This window comes from Lithobates pipiens, unplaced genomic scaffold (genome assembly GCF_037356315.1).
Source record: "Lithobates pipiens isolate NorthernLeopardFrog02 unplaced genomic scaffold, aLitPip1_a1.2 Scaffold_22, whole genome shotgun sequence".
NCBI classification, from domain to species: Eukaryota; Metazoa; Chordata; class Amphibia; order Anura; family Ranidae; genus Lithobates; species Lithobates pipiens.
In genome coordinates this window covers 263,542,321-263,550,011 of record NW_027507784.1, presented here as the reverse complement: position 1 = coordinate 263,550,011, position 7,691 = coordinate 263,542,321, and positions in this window count along the sequence as shown.

Sequence of the window (7,691 nt, the reverse complement as noted above, 5' to 3'; positions counted from 1 at the left end):
GCGGGGGGCTCTTTTCTCTCTAGGTTGCAATTCGTGTCAGTTTTCAACGGTGCCTGCGGACTGTGGGTTTGGACGACCAGGAGTACTCGTCGCACTCCTTCCGTATTGGGGCGGCCACTGCGGCTGCCCGATGTGGGCTGGCTGAGGCGATTGTTCGCCGGATCGGTCGTTGGGAATCTAAGAGGTTCCGTTCGTATGTCCGGCCGCAGTTGATCCTGGGGTGAGCTGGGGCGCGGCTGGGAGTGTTTTGCAGTATGGGGTTGGGAGTTACAGGTGTTATGGTATATTACGTTGGTTGGTTGTTATATGTTCTGTGTTATGTTTTTTCATTCCAGATGGAGGTTCCTCACGCCTCGTTTGGATCCTAGGGCACTCGGACGTGTGCTGGGGGGCCGGGAGAGGTGATGCTCGGCCGGCAGGCAGGCCATTGGGAATTCCCGGGCGGGAGGCTAGGTTGATGTGGTTGGGATTCCCGGGCATGCGGTGGGAGCGTGTGATGAAGGAAGTTGAGCGCTTTGCGATGAGGGACAGGCCCCCGGATGTGTTGGTCATTTACGCAGGGGGCTACGACCTGGGCATACGGAAGGAAAGGGACATCTTAGCTGATGTTAGGGCGGATGTTTTGCGCTTACGAGTCCGCTTCCCGGGTACCGTCTTGGTTTGGTCGGACATTGTGGGCAGATCGGTGTGGAGGTGGGCTAGGTCCATGGTAAGCATCAACAAAACCAGGATGGGGGTCGGACGTGGGTATTGACCTTTGGTCATTGGGTCTGCAGGAGGGTATACAAAAAAGCTCTTAGGGTGTGGGGTGGCCCTCAAGGTTGAGGGGGTCACCCTTTCGGGCTGTGGCGGTGTGTTTTCTGGTGGTTTCTGACGGTAGACAGGTACTCAGAAGGGATCTGAGGGTGTGGGGGGCTCATCTAACGATCGGCCCCTCTGGGTATTCCTGAACGTTGGAGGGAATACGGTTATGTTCACTGGCGGAAGTTGTCTCCGACCGGTCACAGGTGGAGGCCTTTGGGAAGTTGGTCAGGTGTACCGCAGTGATTTGGTATTGGCTTAAGTGGGGTCACCGTCAGAGATCACCAGAATGGGCAGTTAATGTTATTTAATGTGGTTTAATGGTAATAAAGTTATTTATATATCTATATATATTTAGATATTTTAATATTTACAAGTTATTGGAGTGAATTTTGAGTTATGTTTAATAAAGGCTGTTGTGGCCAGTTTACTCCAACCTATGGTGTGGTCTCGTTTCTAATAGGGGAAGGTATGGGTAAGGAATAAGATAAGGGGAACATTCAGACTACACTAGTCATGGCACAGACAGGCAAATTGGTGAACAGGTACGTCCAATTAAAATTGCCGCCGTGCCATCGCGTGCCAGTCGGGACCCCCATGAGTCCGGCCATGGGTCCCACGGACTCAATTACCGCGGGCATACCCGTGATTGTCTCACGGGGAGGCTGAACGTGGAGATGCAGAAGTAAACAACATCTCCCCGTTCTGCCTAGCAACAAGTGACACTGATCTCTGCTCCCTATGATTGGAGCAGAGATCAGTGTTCACTAACACACAGCCACGCCCCCCACAGTTAGTAACACACCCCCAGAACACACTTAACCCCTACACTGCCACCTCCTGGTTAACCCCTTCACTGCCAGTGTCATTTACACAGGAATCAGTGCATTTGTATAGTACTGGCTGCTGTATAAATGACAATGGTCCCAAAAATGTCTGCCATAATGTCGCAGTCACAATAAAAATTGCTGATCGCCGCCATTACTAGTAAAAAAAAAATTATTAATAAAAATGCCATAAAACTATCCCCTATTTTGTAAACGCTATAAATTTTGCGCAAACCAATCAATAATCACTTATTGCAATGTTTTTACCAAAAATATGTAGAAGAATACGTATCCGCCTAAACTGAGGAAAAAAATATTTTTTTTATATATTTTTGGGGGATATTTATTATAGCAAAAAGTAAAAAATAATGCGTTTTTTTTTAAATTGTCGCTCTTTTTTTGTTTATAGCGAAAAAAAAAAAAACGCAAAGGTAATCAAATACCCCCAAAATAAAGCTCTATTTGTGGGAAAAAAAGGACATCAATTTTGTTTGGGTGCAAAGTTGCATGTCCGGGCAATTGTCAGTTAAAGAGACGCCGTGCTGAATCGCAAAATGTGCTCTGGTAAGGAAGGGGGTAAAATCCTCCGGGGCTGAAGTGGTTAAACCCCTCAGACTTCAAATCGATGTATTATGCTTTTCAGATATATCTGGAATCAGTTCTCAAAGAACGAAGAAATTACACTCACACGATGCTGCTCTCTAAGAATTGATTCCAGATATATCTCAATTGCATAACACATCGATCTGAGGTCTGAGAGGTTAAAGGAATCCCTCTAGACACAGGATTAACCCTTCCAGGCGTTATTTCAGAAAGGACAATCCACTTTGCCCAACAAGAGCACTTTCAAGTGGATTGTCCTTTCTGAAATAACGCCCAGTGTGTCAACATGTGCTAGCTCCCATCATGGGGGATCAATGAACATGTTTCGGGGGTGCAACCCCTTCCTCTCACGTACTTTAGTTTCGAGGAAGGGGTTGCACCCACAAAACGCGTACATTGATATCCCTAGATGGCAGGTAGCACATGTTGACACACTGTGTGTTTTGAAAAATAGATGTAGGGAAAAGACACAGATTTTAGGCATGGGATCATGAGTGAAATCCACGTTTTGAGTCCAAATTTGTGTGCATCTTCAAAATTTGGCTTTTACAGGGGTGAGATCACCACATCTGATGAAGGCAAAATCAACACAGTTTTGACATACTAATGTCTCATATGGCCTTCACTTTATCAAAGTTGAACTTTGTAAGTTCCTGGGCTGGGGATGGGTATGTTATGGTTTTAAACATGCCTGTTTAGCCACAAAAAGGCTATATACTGTCAAACATACATGTTATACACCAAAGATGTTGGTTTGTTAAAAAAAACTTTTATAACGCACATGTGAATGTGCGTGGAGTAAAATATTTTATACTCAGCATGCAATGTGTGGCTTCTTCTTTCAATGCTCAATACCATTTTTTTGTATTAAATTGGTATAGTTACAGTGACAATGGGGGGTATTTACTAAAGGCAAATCCACTTTGCACTACAAATGCCTTTATAGTGCAAAGTGGATTTGCCTTTAGTAAATACCATATTTATCGGCATATAACATGCACCTTTTTCCCCTTAAAATCAGGGGAAAATCGTGGGTGCGTGTTATACGCTGATCCCCCGCCGATTGTGAGCTCTTCTGCCTTTTCTGCCGGTCTCGGCAGCTTTCGGCTATTTTTGGCCATTCTCGGCTAATTTCGGCCGTTCTCTGTGGCTTTCGGAAGCCGCAGAGACCGGCCGAAAGCCGCCGAGAACAGCCGAAAATAGCCGAGAATGGCCAAATGCGGCCGAAAATAGCCAAGAACGGCCAAGAGCTACACAGGACATCCACTCTGTATCTCGGTGTCGCCATTTTTAAATGGAAACCCTACAAAAGAAACTGACAAGGCTGCAAATGACTGACAAGGCTGCAATGGAAAGCTGAAAATGCCACGTAAGGCTGCAATGGAAGGCTGCAAATGACACGTAAGGCTGCAATGGAAGGCTGCAAATGACACGTAAGGCTGCAATGGAAGGCTGCTAATGACATGTAAGGTTGCAATGGAAGGCTGCTAATGACATGCAAGGCTGCCATGGAAGGCTGCAAATGACTGAAAAGGCTGCAAATGACACTGACAAGGCTGCATTGATGGGCATTTAAATGTAAGTTTTTTTCCTTAAACTTCCCTCCTAAAAGTTTTTTTCATTAAAATTCCCTCCTAAACTTGGGGTGCGTGTTATATGCCGATAAATACGGTAACCCCCACTGTGCTCTAAAATTTGCCCCAATCAGGCCATTTTAGGATGATTATTTTTATCATTAATGCATTACATACATTAACAACTAAACACTGTGTGTAGCAGACCCACAGCACAACATATTAGTTAGCTGAAGAAGAGATTGCCACCGCATCTATCAAATAAGTTACGTTTGCACTATTGAAGAAAATAAAAGGCCCTTGGAGAACCTAGGAGATAGATAAGAAACACAAGCAGTAAATCAAATGAAATATGAGTTTCGTTTTTCACAACAAATTTATTTGAAAGAACTTAACGGCTTCCCGACCGGCGCATGACAATGTACGTCGGCAGAATGGCACAGACAGGCAAATTGGTGAACAGGTACGTCCAATTAAAATTGCCGCCGTGCCATCGCGTGCCAGTCGGGACCCCCATGAGTCCGGCCATGGGTCCCACGGACTCAATTACCGCGGGCATACCCGCGATAGTCTCACGGGGAGGCTGAACGGGGAGATGCAGAAGTAAACAACATCTCCCCGTTCTGCCTAGCAACAAGTGACACTGATCTCTGCTCCCTATGATTGGAGCAGAGATCAGTGTTCACTAACACACAGCCACGCCCCCCACAGTTAGTAACACACCCCTAGAACACACTTAACCCCTACACTGCCACCTCCTGGTTAACCCCTTCACTGCCAGTGTCGTTTACACAGGAATCAGTGAATTTGTATAGTACTGGCTGCTGTATAAATGACAATGGTCCCAAAAATGTCTGCCATAATGTCGCAGTTAGGGATGAGCTTCGTGTTCGAGTCGAACGTACGTTCGAGTCGAACGTACGTTCGACTCGAACATTGGCTGTTCGGCCGTTCGGCGAATTCCGAACGTTTGGGACGTTCGCATCAAAATTCGAGTGGCGCGCGCGCGGACCACAATGCACTGCGGTGGCGCAGTGCATTGCTGGCTCATGATTGGCCAAGCATGCACTGTGACCCCGCATGCTTGGCCAATCGTAGCGCCAGCAGCGAGGAGAGCCATGATTGGCCACAGGCATCCTGCCTGTGGCCAATCATAGCTCAGGCTGTGTAGTGCACGCCCCACACTATATAAGGCCGCCTTTGAGGCGGCCTCGTGTAGTGTGTTAGCATCTGAAGCAGTGGGTGTTCTGTGTACCTTCAACACAGTACACACCAATCGTTTTTGGCTGATTTCCTATCTTGCTGCTGTGTAGTGGTTGTTGTCTGTGCCCTGACCGCAGTATACACCACTATATTCACCTCACCTATATAGCTAGTGATCTAGCTTTAACCACTTAACAACTGCCCATTGCCGATTAACGGCTTCAGGGCGGTTGTTTAACTCTGAGAGGCCGTTAATTAACGGCCTCCCAGAATTCTGCTCTCGCGCGCCCCCTGGGTCGCGCACTCGAGAGCATCCGTGACCGCCGGGTCCGCAGGACCCGGCGCATCACGGATCACGGTAAACGGCCGCTCGTCGCGGCCGTTTACCACGTGAACGCTTCGTCAAATGACGGAGTGATCACTTGTAAACAAACCGGCGTCATGTTATGACGCCGGTTCCTCCCTCCCCTCTCTGTACCGATCGGTACAGCGGAGGGGAAAGAGATCGGTGTCAGCAGCGATGTGGGCTGCATCTGCAGTGCCCACATCGCTGCTCACCGAATTTAACCCCTCAATTCCCTGCCAATACTCTGCAATACCAGTGCATACTCTGCAGTACCCTGCCATTACTCTGCAGTACCCTGCCATTACTCTGCAGTACCCCGCCATTACTCTGCAGTACCCCGCCATTACTCTGCAGTGCAGTACCCTGCCATTACTCTGCAGTACCCTGCCATTACTCTGCAGTACCCTCCATTACTCTGCAGTACCCCCCAATACTCTGCAGTACCCCCCAATACTCTGCAGTACCCGCCATTACTCTGCAGTACCCCGACATTACTCTGCAGTGCAGTACCCTGCCATTACTCTGGAGTACCCTGCCATTACTCTGCAGTACCCCCCATTACTCTGCAGTAACCCCCATTACTCTGCAGTACCCTACCATTACTCTGGAGTACCCCCCAATACTCTGCAGTACCCTGCTATTACTCTGTAGTACCCCGCCAATACCCCGCCAATACTCTGCAATACCCTGCCATAAATTGCCATACCCAGCCATACTCGGAGATACCCAGCCATACTCGGTGATACCCTGAAATACCCAGCCATAGACGCCCCCCACCCCTCACCGCCCTCCGGTGCTTCTACCAACTCGCCAGTACGATCAAAGCCAGAATCTTTTTTTTATTTTTTATTTCAGGCTTCCCAGCCTAGAGGTGAGATGTGGGGTCATATTGACCCCCAGATTTCACTGTAAAGAGGACCTGTCACCCCATATTCCTATTACAAGGGATGTTTACATTCCTTGTAATAGGAATAAAAGTGATCAAAAATATATTTTTGGGGAAAAAAATTTCAAACTAAAATAAATAAAGTAAAATGAACAATAAAAAAAAAAAAATTTTTTTAAAGCGCCCATGTCTCCATGTGCTTGCATGCAGAAGCGAACGCATGCGTAAGCCCCGCCCACATATGAAAACGGTGTTCAAACCACACATGTGAGGTATCGCCGAGAACGTTAGAGCGAGAGCAATAATTCTAGTCCTAGACCTCCTCTGCAACTCAAAACATGTAACCAGTAAAAAAAAATTTAAGCGTCGCCTATGGGGATTTTTTAAGTAGCGACGTTTGGCGCCATTCCACGGGCATGTGCAATTTTGAAGAGTGACATGTTTGATATCTATTTACTCAGCATAACTTCATATTTCACTTTATGCAAACATTGGGCTAACTTTACTGTTTTTTTTGTTTGTTTTTTAAGCACAAAACTGTTTTTTCCCCCCAAAAAACGCGTTTGAAAAATTGCTGTGCAAATACCGTGTGAGATAAAAATTTGCAACGACCACCATTGTATTCTCCAGGGTCTTTTGGTATGCATATGCTGTGTGTGTGAAATAACCTGATAATATGACAATTTTGTGGAAAAAAAAAAAAAGGAAATAGGCCGTCAGTACTTCAGGTGTGATCAATTTTCAGATATTGGCACCATAGCTTGTGGACTCTATAACTTTCACAAAGACCAAATAATATCCACCAATTTGTACTTATTTTTACCAAAGATATGTAGTAGTATGAATTTTGGCCAAAATTTATGAAGAAAAAATTACTAATCTGCTAAATTTTATAACAGAAACGAAGAAAAATTCATTTTTTCGCAGAATTTTCAGTCTTTTTTCTTTTATAGCACAAAAAATAAAAAACTGAGAGGTGATTAAATACCACCAAAAGAAAGCTCTATTTGTGTGAAAAAAAGGACAAACATTTCCTATAGGTCCAGTGTTGCATGACTGAGTAATTGTCATTCAAAATGTGAGGGCACCGAAAGCTGAAAATTGGTCTGGTTATTAAGGGTGTTTAAGTGCCCAGTGGTCAAGTGGTTAATAATAGAGCTTGCAGTCAGTAGTGTTAGGAGATAGTGCGTGCTGTCTGCGTGCTCTGTACCCAGTACATACCGCTATAATATAGGGCAGGCCCCTACTTTCAAACATCCAACTTACAAACATCTCCTACTTGCAAACGCAAGGAGACAGCAGCAAGTGAGATGAAAAAAGATGGACGACAAAACAAATTATACAGGGGTGATAACCCTTCCCTATGTTTTCCAAAAAGCTTAAAAATAGTTTGTTTGACTGGAGCTACACTTTAAAAATGTACCGGTTGAAAATTACAAACAGATTCAACT